This window comes from Nelumbo lutea, chromosome 5 (assembly GCF_056320005.1).
Source record: "Nelumbo lutea isolate HS-2025 chromosome 5, American lotus-T2T, whole genome shotgun sequence".
Taxonomy (NCBI): Eukaryota; Viridiplantae; Streptophyta; class Magnoliopsida; order Proteales; family Nelumbonaceae; genus Nelumbo; species Nelumbo lutea.
Window position 1 is genome coordinate 66,343,770 of NC_142688.1, and position 19,790 is coordinate 66,363,559.

The window sequence follows — 19,790 nt, forward strand, 5'->3', positions numbered from 1 at the left end:
CAAAATTTATCAACAGTACAGAGGCAAGAATTCAAGGGATAGAAACTCAAATTGGACAACTTGTTCAAGCAATTTCGGCAAGGCTACAAGGAGGATTACCTAGCAATACCGAGAAGAATCCTAGGGAACAAGTAAAGGCCATCACTCTGCAAAGTGGAAAAGAATTTAGAAAAGAAGGAAAATATGATGAGTAGGTAAAAGAGGAAGAAAGCCGAAACCTTGAAATCAAAGAAGGAGATTACGAGTCACCAATAGAGAAAAAGGGAAGTACTTCTACTCTTAATTTAAAATCCTACAAACCCCCCTTCCTTTTTCTAAAAGATTTCTTAAGGCTAACTTGGATAAGCAATTTACTAAATTTCTAGAAGTGTTTCAAAAGTTGCATATTAACATTTCTCTTCTTGATGCTATTTCTTAGATGCCAAGTTATGCCAAATTTTTGAAGGAAATAATTAAAAAAAAAGGAAAGTTGGAGGAGTTTGAGATGGTAAAACTTAATGAGGAATGCTCAACAATCCTACAAAATAAATTACCTCCAAAATTCAAGGATCCAGGGAGCTTCTTTATTCCGTGCACCATTGGCGGAATTAATTTTGATAAGGCTTTATGTGATCTTGGTGTAAACATTAACTTGATGCCTTTTTCTGTCTTCAGGAAGCTTGGGTTAAAGGAGCCAACACCTACCACTATTTTTCTACAATTGGCTGATAGAAGTATCAAATATCCAAGGGGAGTAGTAGATGTTTTGATAAAAGTAGATAAATTTATTTTTCCTGTTGACTTCACCATTTTGGATATGGAAGAAGATTATGATATGCCCCTAACTTTAGGGAGACATTTTTTTTTTCCATAGGAAGAGCTTTAATTGGTGTTAAACAAGGAAAACTTAGCCTTAGGATTAATGATGAGGAAGTTATTTTTAATGTGTTTAAGGCTATGAAACATTCCAATGATGAAAAAGAAGTCTTAATGATAGATTGCATTGATGATTTGGTAGAAAGAAAATTTCATGCATTTAGGTTAGATGATCCTATAGAAAATTGCATTGCTAATTCTTTTAATGTGAAGGAACAAATTTTAGATGAGAGGCATAAGAAGGCTGTAAGCTATTTGGGAGAAAAGCAAAGAGGACTCATGGCAAAAAGAGAAAAATTTTTGCCTTTGAATATTTCTTCCTCTTAGTTTCAAGTTAGGGTCTGTTTGGTATTTTAAGCTTTTTAAGCCTATTAGGCTCGGATTAATTGGTCCAAGTGTTTTAATGGGTCAAGTAAGGAGCTGACGTCAGTCCCCATTCCCTTAAGATCCTAGGATAGACAACTGATGTAGTGATTCAATTTGGTGCGCTGAAATAGTGTCTTCCTACTTTAATGGTCAAACGGGTGAATTAAAACGTGAAATTTGACGTGCTGGGGTTTTTTGGGTCTCTGAACATGGTGGAAAGGTCTGATTGGTCAAATAAAGCTTGGATGATTGATATTCATGATATGTGAGCTTTTGATCAATAAAATTTGTCAAAACGAAATTAAGGTTTGGTGATGGGTTAAACAAGAGAATTTTGGAATAAAATTTGGTGGGTAGGTATGGATTGGGACTATGAGGCAGTTGGAAGGGTTTGATTATGTTAGGTATGTACAAATCACGGGTTTTAGGTTCGAAGAGTGTCATAGTATTATACACGTCAAAATGGAACCTCTGATGGATGATTGGTGATAAGCCTATATTTGTACATATTTTCATACCTCTAACTTGATGATTTTGGGTAATAATGTTTTTGGAATTAGCATGGTATTGCACTAATTATGATGAAATTGCCTTGCAAGATGATTTGGAGCTTAATGGTGCAATTTTAAGGAGGAGTTTGATTTAATTGATCAATATAATCATAGAGGAAGGACCGTGCAGCAATGATGCTCCATGATGTAGCCATGAAGGAGAGAATCCATTGAAACCGGATTTGATATGTATGCACAAAAATTGGGAAATTTCCTATTTTGATATAATTCCCGTATCTTGGGCATAACTTTCTACCTACAACTCGGATTGAGTTGATTCAAACAGATAATTAAAGCTAAGATATAGTGCTACAACCCTCGTGTTTATCACCCAACCTAATTCCGTTGCCAACCAAGTATAATTCAACCTTTAAGTTTCGGGTCTGGCAATTGGCAGTGTAGAAAAGATAGGAATTCAACTAAGATAAAGACTAAAAGACCTAATTTGTGTTGAATTAGGAGTCTACATTGAGAAGTAATTGAGGGGAGGCTGCACTATAAAAATGACCGTAGACTCAAGGCACAAGGGGGCACATCCTTAGAGAGAATTTAGTAGAGAAGAGAAGAGGTAGAAGTCTTAGCACATTAGAAGAGAAGAGGAAGCAATTTCAGCACACCAGAGAAGGAGAGGAAGAATCCAAATTCAAGAGGGAGGAAGGCTTAGTTACTGTACTTGTCTTTGACCTCCAAAGGCTAAAATTTTTTTGTTATTCTATTCATTCTTTGATGTGTTTTTGTTGTGTCTCCCCTTCAATTTTCTTGAATATGTTAAATTTAATGATGTCTAGCTAAATTCTCTTAGCTAGAATTTAGATGGATTTTGATCTTAAGATTATATAGTTATTTGTTTAATTCAATTCAAGACCTTTATTATTTGCATGAGGATTTTTTATTTCTATGCTTAATGGTTTAAAAGAATTGGCCAATTTTTTAATGATTTGATGATTCATGCATGACTGACCAAAGGATTGTTATGAATTAGATCCCTAGGCAATAAAAATCACATGATAGACTATGATATCGAAAGATGATTAGCTTATGTGTGGGAATCAAGTAAACTTAGTGAGTCAAATCCCCTTCTACGATTAGAGGTTTCCAACAACCACTTAGAAATTTGATGGTAGAATTGGATTAATATGAATTGAGAAAGCTTATTAATTAATTTAAGAAAATCCACCATCACATGTAAGTAACTGTAATATACCTTAGGGTAATTTCGGTCTTGAGTTGGATTAAATAGTAATTATGTAACATTGATTCAATGAAATCTAAACCCTAGTTGCATTCATCCATCAATTCAATTTTTATTATGTTCTTGGATTTGCATTAATTCTTTTAGTTTTTATTCATTCAATTAATTCACGAGCTCAACTTAGGTTAGTTTAAAATTAATTTGGTACTGTGATCTAGTCTCTGTGGGGTCGACACTTTTCTCATCATTATACGCATATTTGACTAAGGTACACTTGCCTGAATTAACTGTGCATAAATCACACAACAATTGGCTAAATCCAAGAATTTAGGGTTGAAATATTGTGTGATTGGTTATCTAAGGATTTTGTTTCATGTGGAGTTTGACCAGGGATCAAGTATGGTGATGTGGCATATTTAAGGCCATCCAAAGGGAATCATGTAGATTTAACGGTGGATTTATGGGCATTTGGTTTAAAATTTGGTTTCTTAGGGTTTTGGCATATTTTAAAGTGATTGGTGTGGTTTGATCGGGCATCTAGAATGTAGGAGATGGACCAAAGATGGGTTTGAGCAAAAATTAGGTATTAACAACTTCCCCTCTTTGTTGTAGATAGTGAGCTCCTGAACAACTAAGAAAAAGAAGCACCAAGAGGTTTCTGTGAGGGACGAGAGGTTAGGGGAGGAAATTTTTCTATTGGAGTTTCGGTCGAGGTTGAAGTTGATATAGTGCAATACCCTTGCCTAGAAGGCGTAGTACCATCCCAAGCCTTAGTAGGAAAATGCAAGTATCAGGCAAACAATAAAGCGGTGTCATCCCAGGCCTTAGCCTTATCTTGAGCTTTCTACTGATGGATTGATTTGGTTTGGTTGTCTAATGATTTGATTTCACTTAACGATTGATTTAGCTTTTATTTTAATTCTTTATTTTTCTTCTCCCTTTTCTCTTTTTTTTTAATAATTTTTTATTTTTATTGATTGGATTTGATAATTTTGAAATTGGCAATTTGAATACTTGTGCCTTTGATAATTTGGGAAACCTAATTTTGAATTTTGTCATCTAATGAGTTTTGATATTTGATGAGTCTTAATCTCAAATTTTGGTAATTTGGATATTTGATGATTTAATTTATTTAATTCGATACATTTGATTTTTGATTTTTGATTTTTGATAAATTTGATAACATATGCTTTTGATATTTGATAACTTTAATTCAATAATTTTGAGGTTTGTTATTTGATGAATTTGATTTGATAATTTCGAACTTGAAAATTTTGATATTTCATTATTTGACTTTGACTTTTTTTATTTGATGAATTTGATATTTGATATTTGATGATTTGATGAATTTGATAACTTCGATATTTGATGATTTGATGATTTTGATAACTTTGATATTTGATGATTTGATTTTGACTTTTTATATTTGATGATTTGATGAGTTTGATAACTTTGATATTTGATGATTTGATTTTGACTTTTGATATTTGATATTTGATATTTGATGAATTTGATGGCTTTGATATTAGATTATTTGATTTTGATTTGGTATTTGATGAATTTGATATTTGATGACTTTTATGACTTTGATATTTGATGATTTAATTTTGATTTTTAAATATTTGATGAATTTGATATTTGATTATTTGATTATTTGATTTTAATATTTGATATTTGATGAATTTGTTATTTGATTATTTGATGAATTGATAATTTTGATATTTGATGAATTTGATGATTTGATTTTGATATGACATCTGATGACTTTGATGACTTTGATATTTAATGAGTTTGATGATTTGATATCTGATGAATTTGATAATTTTGATATTTGATTATTTACTAGTTTTTTATGAATTTGATAATTTTGATCTTAGAAGAGGGGCAAGGTCAATGTTAACATTCTCTAGTTGTAATCCCATAAGGTGTATCGAACTTTGAAGTAAGGTCTCTTATAGAACTAAAGAAGGAGAAGACTTTGCACTTATACAAATAGAGGAGAGAACATGTTACTGATAGGATTACCCGGACCACTAATAAGTTGGACCCCCTTTTTATTATATTTTTTTTTTCTTTTTTTTTTCCTTTTTTCTCTTTTTCTGTCCCTTTTTGCCCTCAATGCCTTTACTGGGGTTTTTACTAAGCCTAGGTGTCACCTAATTGTTGCACATCGGAGCCATTATTGGTTTTCATCCGGGCCGGCAAAATTTGATCTTGCCATAACCTGATGATTTAACTTAGAGTGCCTTTTTGGGTTTTCAATATGCCCTTCCAAGCTATGCAATTACTTGTTATTTCTCTCCATTCACTCCTCTCATCATTGCACAAGGGGATGGAGAGACACTTTCTTTGTCATCCGATTCCATGTTCCTATTTTTTATCTTTGATTAGGGAGATCTTAGTACTAGGATGAAATGTAGCTAAGGCTCAAGGGTAGGGGGGCTGCTAACACAACTTGGTTCATGGGTTATCAGGAAGCTGAAATTCTTAAAACCTTCTTAATTTTACCTTTCTCTCTTTTGTTTTCCTTCATCATCTTCTTTTTTCCTTCTTTTCTTTTTTTTCTTCTTCTTCCTCTTTTGTTTTTTTCCATTTTTTCTCTTTCTTGCTTCTTCCTTTAATTCCTCCTTCTCTTTTCCATTTATTTTGCATTACCTTTGGGGACTGCTAGTACATAAATATTGGGACATTCAAGGAAAATGTCATAAATCTAACTAGTGAGTTATTATAATTGTACTAGAAAAAAAGGAAAGGTAACAAAAAATTACCAAAGATGGTGTCCCTTCATTCCATTGATAAAAGTTGATACATGGAATGTATTACAATTTAAGAATAATACTTTTTCACTTGATCTAGGTTGGCTAGCTTTGGAAGGTCTTCATCATCCATTCTGATGAGTACTAGTGCTCCTCTAGATAACCTCTTTTTAACAATGTAAGGGCCTTCATAGGTGGGAGTGAACTTGCTAGCTCCTTGCCTCTGGCTGATTTGGAATAGTTCTTTTGAGCACTAATTCACTTTGTTGCGTGTCTTAGGGCCATACCCTCTTGTTGAATGCATGTGTCATTCACCTTTGATAGGCTTGAGTATGGGCCATAGCTCTCAGTCGTGCTTCATCTAAGAACGCCAAATACTCAAAACGTGCTTGGTCCTAATATGTCTCTGGGATCTCTAACTCTAATATCACATTCCAAGATATCACTTCAACTTCTACTGGTAGGACTGCCTCTATGCCATACACCAAAGAATATGGCATTGCCTCAGTTGATGTCCTGATTGACGTGTGGTAAGCCAAAAGAGAACATGCTAACTTGTCCTGCCAAGACTTGTAGGTAAGATACATATTCTTCATAATTTTTTTGATGTTCTTGTTTACAACCACTACTGCTTCATTCATTTGAGGTTGATAAGGGGATGAACGCAACTACTTAATCTTGAAATGATTGTAGAGGGCTGTGACTTCCTCTCTAACAGAATTTTTTCCATTATCTGAGATGACCTTGCAAGGAGCTCCATATCTGGAAATTATGCTGCTCTTGATGAATTGAATTGTCTTGGTCATTATTGGGTGAGCTATATATGGACATTGCTTTTACCCACTTAGTGAAATAAACAATGGTGACCAAGACAAACTTATGACCATTTGTTGCAGGTTGGAGCGGACTGACCATGTCAATTCCCCATACAGAGAAAGTCCAAGGTGTAGTGAAACAATATAGCTCTGAGGGAGGTGCATTTATATTTCGATCAAAGACTTGACAAGCATGACATTTCTGCACATGTCAACAACAATCATCATCCATTTTCATCCAATAAAATCCCATTCAAAGCAATTTTTTGGCCAACATATGCCCATTCATGTGAAGGCCACATATTCCACCATGTACCTTCTCCAACTTTCTTTGTGCTTCTTCTTCATCTAAACATTTCAACCAAGGTAATCCTGGGGACTTTCGATACAATATCCCTCCTGCTATGATGAAATGCCCTGCTAGCTTGGTTATAGTTCTTCTCACCTTAGGATCTGCCACTTCTAGAAATACTTGGTGCTCCAAGAAATTTATGATGTCATAGAACCACAGTTTACCATCTGACTCTTCATCTTCTATTGTGATTGCTAGTACGCTACTCTTATAGGTGGGCTCACTACCCCAACTTAAATCAATTGGTTCTACCACCATGTAAGAAGGTAAATGCATGGCTGATCCAAGGGAGGCTAAAGCATCTGCAAAAAGATTGTCTTCTCTAGGTACATAATTGAAGGAGATGCACTTAAACTTTTTGATAAACTCCTTGAGGCAGTTATATACAATGCTAGTCGCTCATCCCGTGCTTCCCAATCAACCTTAGCTTGACTAATGACCAAGAAAATGTCTCCATAAATTTCCAATTCATCGATGCCCCAGTCTAGTGCAATTTGGAATACCCTTAGGCATGCTTTCCATTCACATGTATTATTGGTGTTATGAAAGTCCAAGTAGATAGATAAAGGAAAATGAATGCCTTGGGGGTCTATAAGGATCATTCCTTCTCCCCATCCATTTTGGTTTGATGCTCCATCAAAGTATGCCTTCCACCTTTTCCCCACTTGTATTTTCAAAATGTTTTTATTTGGGAAATTTGTTGGGATTGCCTCATGCTCCAAGGTGGGGTTGTCAGCTAAATGGTTTGTAATCATGCTATTTTCATTTGCATATTGTTAGACAATGTATGCCCTTAGCTCCAATTAGATTGATGTACTTATTGTCATTTATTGTAAATGAATAAAGTGCATAATTGATTCATGTTATTATGGTATATTTCTATGTAATGCCCTTAAATTGGACACTTATGAGACTCGTGTTAGTTTAGAATCTTCATAGCTATTGGATAGATCTGGGGAGATTTATCCTGCCAAGGCTGACACTGATATGCCGCCAAGTTAGTTGGGGTGGTTTGCCTCATCTGCCAAGGTGAGACCTGAGGTACATGCAATGTTGGTTTTCTTGAAATTTTGAACCAGACCAAATTCCAGTATTGCCCTGGACCTTGGACATAAATGGGCAAAATTGGAATGTTACCCCTAGATTCGATTATGGTACTGCATTAGGTGTTGGATTGGGCTGCCTTTGATATGCTAATTGGTGAGATCCTTAGAGGTGGTCAAAACTTGGGTATGTTGGGGCATTCTGAGAATTCACCTGAGTGGGTGATGATAGTGACAGGATCAGCCCCTTTGTCGGACAAAGTGAATGATCGAGGAATGCACTCTCTCTGATGGAAACCTAAACTGCTGATAATGAATTTCAAATATGTTTGAGATTTGGTTTTGAAAAATGTATTTATATAAAGATATAGTTATATATTATGGTTTCAAAATGTTTGCAAAATGTTTTAATTCCCAAGATCCATGTGAGTAGAGAGTGCAACACTGCACCTTGCAGCCGAGGGAAAGGTCCTCTCTTGTCGGGCAGTGTTTGATCATTAAGGGTAGAGAGGTTAAGTGTAAGACCATTGAGGGTAATACTTGATGGGATAATCTTGTATATGTCCACAATTCTTGGGCTTTCATAAGGTGGCTGGATCCAAAAACCATTTAGCATAAATGTTGGGCCAATTAAGAGCCATGATGATGGACTTAGGGAGTTCAATGTGATATACAGTGAATTCGGCCAGGCCTTTTAACAAAGGCTAAGCTGAACCCATGTAGCTGATATGTAGATCAATGTTAGGGTCCCACACCATACAAAGAGAACCAACTGGCAACGGGTTAAAGAGTAAGTGAGCACATAAGGTTAATAGCCTAAGGCCCAATTCGAACTGGGCTTAATTTGGTTAATTAAAAGGAGGCGAATTCAATTTTAAATTGATTAGGATTATCTAAAGGATAAGATAAGTATTATCCATTTAAGAGTCCATATCCAAATATAAGATTTGGATTAGGAAATTCTCTCCTAATTAGATTAGGAGGCTGATCCAAGAAGGCTATAAATAGGGGGTGAATTCTACCAATTTTCACAATAGAAAATTATAGAATTCTTCCCTAGTTCTTGCTACCCCTACTCAGTTTGATCTCCACTTGTGGATCTGATCAAGAAAGGTTCTTGATATGGTTTCTTAGTAGAGAAACAATCTGAAGTCATGCTCACTAGCCCTTGCTCAATTCTTGCTGAAGAATCGTCCCGCTGATCCTGCTTCATTACACATTGCATCGTCTTTAGTGGAAGCGGGTTTTGGTTTTTTCTTTGGTTGTGAATACTTGCTTTGGGAGTTACTGTTACTTCAGCAAGAATTGGATTCAAGAACAAACCTTGAAAATGCAGTTTTCTAAATTAGGGAATACGATTCCCAAATGGGAGAAAAGAAATTTATGAAATTTCGCCCAACCTTCCTACTAGGTTCCGCCATCCATATGATGGATCTCCCATCCCTTCAGTTGTATCAGAGCCAGGCGATGAGACCAAAAAGAATCCTATTTTTATCCTCTAATATTCACTCATTTATATTTATTTATCACTTAAATGAACTCATTACTCTTGTATTTCGATTTAGGGCAATAAAGAAGGCAATTGGAAGAAAACAGGACAAATCGGGTGATTTTGCACAGTTTCGGCGACAGTCAGTAATCTGGGCCTAACTCTCAATTCCAGATACCGAATTAGACAATTCAAGAAGCATTAGAAAGATGAAAGGAAGGCCCACAACTTTTATGTTTTAGGTTTTGACAGATTCGGCACGCATCGAGTACGAAAACGAGCCCAAAGTCGGAGCAAGTTCGCAGCCAGGCCCATTTCACAACTTAAGCCCAACTCGCTGAAGTAGCTGAAGCAGCCCAACTCGAATTCAAGAGTTAAGAGTTCGAATTTCGAATGTAATCTCCAAGGAGAGAGTTTTATCAGATCTAAATTCTTGAATGTAATCCTAGAGAGATAAAAAGATTGAGATTAGAGCATTAGATAAGAGATAGGATAGGATTAGTTCAAGATAAGATCAAAACCCCCTAAGGATAAGATGACCTCCTAGAAGGAGTTGGAAAACAGCCCTCTCCTTTGGCTATATAAAGAGGGGGGCGAACCAGCTCTAGAAATCACTCAATCATTCAGCAATCAAGCATCAAGCAACTCAAGAAGATCAGTTCGGCCATGGAGAAGCAAAGTATGGAGATTGCGCAGATCATGAGCAGCTAAGCTTCTTTTTTCTGGTTCAAGGGGAGAGGTTCGATTGTGTCATTGTGAGGTTCTGTAGTTAATTTATTTTCTTGCTTTTTAATTCAAGTATTCATTGGTTCTTGTGCACATTTTTATTGGATGTTAATGTTAATTAGTCTGACAAACTGAATTAATGTTGATTTTCCTACTGTTATCCATGATTTCGGTGATCCGTAATTGTCACGAATAATGGTACAAGTAGCAATTAGGTTGTTATCTTTTTGGGTCAATTGTTCGTGACAGCCTTTGACCAATGTTTTAACATGGTTCAACCTAAAAGAATTGATGGAACAAAATTTAGTAATTGCATCTATCTCAATTATTGTTATTTTGGTTTAACTGTTTTCACAAATCTTAATGCTATCACTGTTTAACATGGAACGCTATCATACCCAGTTGAGTGGTGATAAGTGTTGATCGAATGCTGGGTTTGGTCAACTGAATTAGGAAAACACAAGGTTTATTATGGCTATCCTAATAAATCTAAGGTTAAATGCTTGAATTGCAAGAATGCTAAATTGTACCTAGGATCGATGGCCAATCGATTTAACCCGAACCCTTGAACCAGAATTCGGTAAGACTGATTTTCTCTTGTTTGTTTAGTTTGTTATTCTTTTAATTTTAGTTATTTAATATTCCCACACAATTACTTTATCCATTCGGCTAAGAGATTACTGATTTTCTCCCTGTGGGATTCGACCTAGAACCACTTTTATTGCAAATATTTTATTGTGGGACTAGTACTAATTTTGAGGGCTTCGACAAACCCGTCAAAATTTTGGCACCGTTGCCGGGGAGCAACTTTAATTTCTTAGCTATTACCTTCCTCTTGTTAACCTTTTTTATTTTATGACTCGTGCTTCTCAACGAGGTGAACTCGAGTACAACCCTAAAATTGAGAGGACCACCCGTCGTTTAAGAAAGAAGGCGAAGCAAAGGAAGGATCATTCACCAAAGAAGGTGAATTCAGATTGTGATCTTCCCATCTTCGAAAAAGTAGAAAGAATGGCTGACAGAGAGAGGACATTAAGGGAGTTGGCTGCACCAATTATGAACCAACAACCTTTATGCATCACGTACCCCACTCTTGAGGTAGCCTTTGAACTCAAATCTGGTTTGATTCAATTTTTACCTCTGTTTCATGGTTTCCCAGGTGAGGACCCTCACAAACGTCTAAAGGAATTTCATGTCGTCTGTGCAAGCATGAAACCCCACGGTATGACCGAGGACCAGGTAAAACTCATAGCCTTTCCATTTACTTTAAGAGATAAAGCAAAGGATTGGTTTTACATTCTCCCTCCCGGTTCTGTATGCACATGGGATGAAATGAATAGGATATTTTTAGATAAATATTTTCCTGCATCCCGGGCTGCGAATATAAGAAAAGAAATATGTGGAGTTTGGCAGTTTGGTGGTGAGACATTATATGAATATTGGGAAAGGTTTAAGCAACTTGTTGCTAGTTGTCCCCACCACCAAATTCCTGAACAATTGTTAATCCAATACTTCTATGAAGGGCTTCAGCCCATGGATAGAAGTATGGTCGATGTAGCCAGTGGAGGAGCCTTGGTGAACAAGACATCCGAAGCGGCCAAGGAGTTAATCTCCAACATGGCCGAGAATTCACAACAGTTCGGTGCTAGGACAGACGGTACCATTAGACAGGTTAATGAGGTAAGCCATGTAAATTTAGAAAATCAGATTTCTGACCTAACTGCTTCGGTAAGACAACTCGCTATAGGACAAGTACAAACTACCAGGGTGTGTGGTATTTGTTCGATTCCTGGCCATCCTATGGACATGTGTCCATCATTGCAAGATGGTTCGATGCAGCAAGTCAATGCCGTAGGAGGATTCCCGGGCCAGCCCCAACGAAAGTATGATCCCTACTCCAATTATTACAATCCGGGGTGGAGAGATCACCCAAACCTAAGCTACGGGAACCAAGGAGGACAGCAGCAATACCAGCCCCATTTTTTCAGTCGACAGCCCCAGTTTTCAACACCCATCACAGCGCAAGGCCAACCCTCGAATTCAGGTATGTCATTAGAAGATTTAGTTAAGGCTTTAGGTACTAATACTCAGCAATTTCAACAGGAAACAAGAGCCAGCATTCAGAATTTGGGGAACCAAATCAGCCAACTTGCCACTGCCGTTAGCAAGTTGGAGGTGCAAAGCTCCGGGAAACTACCATCACAAACGGTAGTCAACCCCAAGGAGAATGTAAGTGCAGTGGTGCTGAGAAGCGGGAAGGAACTGCAGCTAGAACCTACCTCACCAAGGAAGGTGGATAAAAGACAAGAAGAAGACAAGGTGCAGGACTCAAGAGTTAGAGAGAACGTTTCAGCCATGATCAAGAGGACCTTACCAGAAAAACATGCTGATCCAGGTATGTTCACCCTACCTTGTGTGATTGGCAATAAGAAAATCGAGTATGCCATGCTAGACTTAGGTGCATCTATCAACGTCATGCCATACTCGATTTACTATGCTTTGAGATTAGGTCCTTTAAGGGAAACTAAAGCTGTTATCCAATTAGCTGATCATTCTAACGCCTTCCTAGAAGGGATTGTTGAGAATGTAATGGTGCAGGTTAACGATTTAATTTTCCCAGCTGATTTTTACATTCTGAAGATGGAGGAGGACACGATCGAAAGTTCAGCTCCACTTCTATTAGGCAGGCCATTTATGAAAACGGCCAAGACCAAAATAGATGTGGATGAGGGTACCCTCTTCGTCGAATGTGACGGAGAGACTATTAAATTTAATATTTTTGAAACTATGAAGTACCCAAATGAAGACCATTCGGTTGACACTATTGATCCAACTGTGCAGGCATTTTTTGAAAAAGATATGAATGAGGAGCTAGAATCGAGTGCACAATTGGATACGAAGGCCCCTATTCCAGATTTGAACCCGCCCATGATGGATGGAAGGGGAGCACACCGAAAGATGAAACCACGAGAGCTAAAGTAGCAAAGGAGGACGTCGAGCATAACGACGTTAAACAATTGCGCTTGTGGGAGGCAACCCATTGTGTTTAGTTAATTTTGTTATTTCGTTTGGTTTTTGAATTTTGTGTTTAGCAGGAACCCAACAAGACAAACAGGGAAGTACCCCCAAATCCTTCTACTTTATGCATAATCACATACATTAGGGACAATGTATAATTTAAGTGTGGGGGGGATTACGGAAATCTAATGGAAATTTGGGATACCTTATCTTCTTGAAATTTCTGCTCCCTGGAAACTTATGCTTGAATGATTTCAACTTATTAGGAATCATGTGCTTAGGCTGAATAGATAAGATAGGATGCAAGCATGACTAACTGAATCTTTCTTGGCTGCATATGGTACCTCATGATTTTAATCGATCAATAGGCAAGATGCATAAGGGTTTGATTGATTTTCACATAATTATCTGTCAAACATGGGTTGATTATTCTAGAACTTGCTGTGTTAGGCGTATAGAGACCACGATCAATGAATTCATGGATCAGGCGGTGAAACCCTGTGATTCTTGTGGAAAAAAAAAGAGGAGTTTGAAAATAAAATAGTAACTAATGTGAGATGGAGCATAAAATGCACTCACATCTAGAAACAAAAAAAACAAGTGTAAGATGGAGCATAAAATGCACTCACATTTAGAAATGAAAGCAAGTGTGAGATGGAGCATAAAATGCACTCACATCTTGAAAATGCAAGGGTAAGATGGAGCATAAGATGCACTCACCCTAGAACCCCAACCCCATTCTCACCTTCAGATCTTAGGAATTCACACTAAGTGGTGAAGATGTGATACATAGCAAGCTTATGGCAATAAGCACACCTTGTTTTGATTCAAAGGAAAGTAATTGCATCTGGCTGAATTGGTTTGTTAAAAGCAATGAGCACCCGTGCAGTCCAAGGAGTTTTCAGCCCTGGAAGGCTTGTCTCCTTGACTATCGATTTAACTTGGGACCATGAGGAATGGTGATTTGCGATCACTCTTGGACAAGAAAAAGGGGAGAAAGAGATGAAAAGGGAAAGGTTACTAAGTCTGAACTAAAGCATGAAATGAACCAGGCCTCATGTAGAGAAAAAGAAAGATTGAAAATCAATAGTTAGTCTCTCTTGTGTTACTTGAGTTTTTGCCTTGCCCGAGGACGGGCAAAGTTTAAGTGTGGGGGGATTTGATGAGACCAAAAAGAACCCTATTTTTATCCTCTAATATTCAATCTTTTATATTTATTTATCACTTAAATGAACTCATTACTCTTGTATTTCGATTTAGGGCAATAAAGAAGGCAATTGGAAGAAAACAGGACAAATCGGGTGATTTTGCACAGTTTCGGCGACAGTCAGTAATCTGGGCCTAACTCTCAATTCCGGACACCGAATTAGACAATTCAAGAAGCATTAGAAAGATGAAAGGAAGGCCCACAACTTTTATGTTTTGGGTTTTGACAGATTCGGCACGCATCGAGTACGAAAACGAGCCCAAAGTCGGAGAAAGTTCGCAGCCAGGCCCATTTCACAACTTAAGCCCAACTCGCAGAAGTAGCTGCAGCAGCCCAACTCGAATTCAAGAGTTAAGAATCCGAATTTAGAATGTAATCTTCAAGGAGAGAGTTTTATCAGATCTAAATTCTTGAATGTAATCCTAGAGAGATAAAAAGATTGAGATTAGAGCATTAGATAAGAGATAGGATAGGATTAGTTCAAGATAAGATCGAAACTCCCTAAGGATAAGATGATCTCCTAGAAGGAGTTGGAAAACAGCCCTCTCCTTTGGCTATATAAAGAGGGGGGCGAACCAGCTCTAGAAATCACTCAATCATTCAGCAATCAAGCATCAAGCAACTCAAGAAGATCAGTTCGGCCATGGAGAAGCAAAGCATGGAGATTGCGCAGATCATGAGCAGCTAAGCTTCTTTTTTCTGGTTCAAGGGGAGAGGTTCGATTGTGTCATTGTGAGGTTCTGTAGTTAATTTATTTTCTTGCTTTTTAATTCAAGTATTCATTGGTTCTTGTGCACATTTTTATTGGATGTTAATGTTAATTAGTCTGATAAACTGAATTAATGTTGATTTTCCTACTGTTATCCATGATTTCGATGATCCGTAATTGTCACGAATAATGGTACAAGTAGCAATTAGATTGTTATCTTTTTGGGTCAATTGTTCGTGACAGCCTTTGACCAATGTTTTAACATGGTTCAACCTAAAAGAATCGATGGAACAAAATTTAGTAATTGCAGCTATCTCAATTATTGTTATTTTGGTTTAATTGTTTTCACAAATCTTAATGCTATCACTGTTTAACATGGAACGCTATCGTACCCAGTTGAGTGGTGATAAGTGTTGATCGAATGCTGGGTTTGGTCAATTGAATTAGGAAAACACAAGGTTTATTATGGCTATCCTAATAAATCTAAGGTTAAATGCTTGAATTGCAAGAATGCTAAATTGTACCTAGGATCGATGGCCAATCGATTTAACCCGAACCCTTGAACCAGAATTTGGTAAGACTGATTTTCTCTTGTTTGTTTAGTTTGTTATTCTTTTAATTTTAGTTATTTAATATTCCCACACAATTACTTTATCCATTCGGCTAAGAGATTACTGATTTGCTCCCTGTGGGATTCGACCTAGAACCACTTTTATTGCAAATATTTTATTGTGGGACTAGTACTAATTTTGAGGGCTTCGACAAACCCGTCACCAGGTTCAATTCTTTAAACAAAAATAAACCAAATCTGATCTGCGCAAATTGACAGAAATTGTTCTACTCAATTTGCACAGTTTATAGTTTTGCTGGGAAATAGGTTCCCAGTTTTGGGGGAATGATCTGAAAGTTAAATTTTTATTAATTTGTAATATATTTAGAATTGTTCTATTTATATTTCTTGGATTTTGTGCTATTTGTATGGTGGAGATTGAAATCTTTTATAGGCACAATGAATTTACGCAACTATTGTATTTATTCATTCTCGGTCTGTAAATAATTTTTTTTTTTAATTTTAGAGGGAATGTATAGGATTTGATTCTGATGTAAATTAATAGAAAAATTAGGCTTTTTTCTATTTTATTTTGTTGGTATAAAAAGCTGGTTCGCGTGGGGGAGAATACATTTGCGCATATGAGAAATCTGTGATCTGCGATTTGTAGAAATCAAATCTGCAAGCTGCAACTAATCTTTTTCTTGCAAGTTTGGATCCACATGAACATCCCACTATTTTGTTATTTATCAGCCATATTTAATTTCAGATCATCTTCTTGAATTGAATATTGAATTGGACACCAAACCCTAGACACATTTGACTTAGATTGGACCAAACTGGTTGGACCGAATCTGTGGTTCAATAGGGACTGTTAACAGCCCCAAAATTTCACAATGGGACAAGGGTTTGATGGCTGATTGCAAGATGCAATTCGGCCCAACCTCTATAACCCAGTAATGTTAAGTAAAAACTGCAATAGCCTTGATTCAGCTATATGGACCGAACTGCCTTTTGTAGTTCAGCCCATGTACCTAGATAATGTTATGTGATAATGTTATGGGCACTAATGGGCTGATACCTTTTAACCTAATTAATTTAGGGTTTTTACAGATGTTTTAATTGATTGGATCAAATTTGTTTCATGCATGTGATGTAGGGATCTGTGATGTGCTACGTAAATGGGCCATAAGCACTTGGCCCATGTTATTTCGATAGTGGCTCTTACACACACCATGACTGAATGTGCATCATTGTCATGGTGTCCAAAAGATCATTGGATGATCTCCTTGCTTGATGGGCCCCACATCAACTTCATCCCCAAGAGGGACCGTGAGGAACCCTAGCCATTTAGGGCTCATTTAAATATGACTTTGAGAAAGTTAGTGAGAGCCACTTTGGTTTGACCTAAATAAAACTAGGGCTTAATTATTCATTCTCTCATGAAAATATAAGTGCATGTGATAGGGAGATTCATATGATGAACTCTCTAAAGGCCTTCCATCATTAGCATAAAGATGGGTCCTTTAGTAGTGAGGAGATGCATCATAAAATTAGGCTATCCATTTTTTTTTGGATATGTTGGATTGTTTCATAAGATGATATGGGCGTCATAGACCGATGTAGAAGGGGCCTATCCTAAAATGGAAGACACTCTCATGGTACATTGGCTTTCACGAATATGATGGGTAAGCACTTAGTAGATAGAAAGGTTTAACTTAAAATGACAATGAACCTTGTCTGGCACAGGCCAAAGGGAAAGCTCATTAGATGAGTGGATATGATCCATCATAGAAGGTGGTGGGGTTATGCAATTGAAACAGTTATCTCCATCCACTATATGTGATTTCCCACATTTCCAAAGACATATTTCGTAGTTTCTATCACTGAGATAGGAAGGAAATCTTAGAGATGAAAAAATGAAAATGGAACATAGATTAAAAGCCATTTCTATGTAGTAAACAAGAATCAATTTAGGTTGTAGACTAATAATTTGCTTGCCTTTTATCAGAAATGGCAAACGAACAATTTGGCAAGTTGTTAGATGATAACACACTTAAGAGTCCAAATTATGATGACTAGTTCCATAATCTTATGCTGATGTTAACTTTTGAGAAAATGGACAAGGTTGCTAAGAACCCTGCTTTGGATTGTCCGAGTGATAGGGCTTTTGAGGCACGTAGGAAAGAGTATCAAGAGTGGGAAGATAAGAATTCTCTTGCCCGGTGTTACATCATAGCCTCCCTTGACAATTCGATTAGATCGAAGTGTCCAAGGATATCCTGGATAGTGTAAGGACCATATATGAAGAGTAAAATCATTCTACTTGTTAGAAGGTCTTGAAGCTATTCATGACCGCTAAATGACCGAGAGCCAAATGACTCATGATCATTATCTTAAGATGATGGGTTACATCAATGAACTAGAGGCACTCAGGTCAGGGCTAGATCATGTCACCAAGGTTGATGCCATCCTAAATTCCTTGCCTCCCTCCTTTAATCAGTTTATCATGAATTATAACATGAATAAACTAAATGTTAGCCTTCAGGAACTTAGCAATATGTTGTAGAGGGCTGAAGAACTGATTAAGAAGGATAAACCAATAGTCATGCTTGTTGAAGGTGGAAATTCGGGTAAGAAAAAAGAGGAGGGCAAAGAAAAAGCCTCAGAAGAAGACTAGCAAATCGAAAAAGCAGAAGGTCAAGGTATCAGATGCATGACAGTTTTGCAAAGAGACCGGCCATTTGAAGAGGAACTATCCTCAATATCTAGAGACTAAGAAGCAAGGTAATTTTGAATCTTTTATCATAGAGACCAATTTGTTGGTTACTTTTGCTTCCTGATGTATCGATTCTGGGGCTTCAACTCATGCATGTAACACATTGCAGGGGTTCAAGACAAGTAGAAGACTGAGTGACAGAGAAGTGACGCTCCACTTAGGGAGTTCTGCAACAGTTGCAGCTACAACTATAGGAACTGTAGAACTAGTTTTTAGAGAAGGAACAATTGTACTTAAAGATTGTCTTTTCATACATAATTTAAGAAGAAATTTGATTTTTGTCTCAAAATTGTGTTTTGATGGTTATTCTATCTTATTTAGTAATGTGATTACTATTAAACGGAATACGCATACGGAGAACTTGTGAATGGTCTCTATGTTCTCCATCCTTCTCTAGAAACAAACATTTCTGAAACTATGTCAGAAATAATCCCTAAGAAGAGAACTCGTGATACAGTTAATCCCATGTGCCTGTGGCATTGCCAAATTGGCCACATTAATATAGATCGTATCACAAGGTTGATAAATGATGGTTCTTTGGATTTTTTAACTATAGAAGATCTTCTAACCTGTGAGGCTTGCCTTTAGGGTAAGATGTCGAAACGGCCATTTACAGGAAAGCCTGAAAGATCTATAGGCACACTTGACCTTATACATACTGATGTATGTGGTCCCGTGAATGTTAGGACACATAACCAACACGTTTATTTTATAACATTTACCGATGATTATTCACGGTATGGTTACGTGTACCTAATGAGACATAAGTCTGAATCCTTTGAAAAGTTCAAAGAGTTTTGACAAGAGGTTGAGAAACAGTTAGGGAGAAAAATTAAGACTCTTCGATCAGATTGAGGCGGCGAGTATCTCTCTGATGAATTCAGAGACTACTTAAAGGAAATGGGATTGTATCACAACTGGCTCCTCCTGCCACACCACTTTTAAATGGTGTGTTAGAGAGGAGAAATCAGACTCTATTAGATATGGTTCGTTCACTTCTTGTCCACTCAGAGTTACCCACATCCTTTTGGGGTTTTGCATTAGAGACTATGATTTACGAGCTAAACCAGGTTCCAACCAAATCCATTCCTAAGACTCCATATAAGCTATAGGTCGATGAGAAATCAAGTGTAAGTCACCTGAAGATTTGGAGTTGTCCAGCATATGTTAAAAGAACTAGTGCTGACAAATTGGAACCCAAGACCAGCCATTGCCTATTTGTAGGTTATCCCAAAGGCTCTATAGGTTACTTATTCTATGATCTAAAAGAGAAAAATGTGTTTTGTAGTCGAAATGCTTACTTCCTAGAGGAAGATTACATCCTAGATAATCTTCATCAGGAAGTTGTTCTTAATGAGGAGAGCCTAGGGGTAGTGGGAGAT

General features: G+C 37.0%; 1 non-coding gene across 1 annotated transcript; it reads right to left on the minus strand.

Annotated features, from left to right (window-relative positions):
- Nucleotides 1-11,525: 11,525 nt before the first annotated feature.
- Nucleotides 11,526-11,632, minus strand: LOC148852757 (small nucleolar RNA R71). Its single transcript, XR_016100119.1, has one exon. It is a non-coding gene; the product is annotated as a small nucleolar RNA R71 (small nucleolar RNA).
- Nucleotides 11,633-19,790: the final 8,158 nt, after the last annotated feature.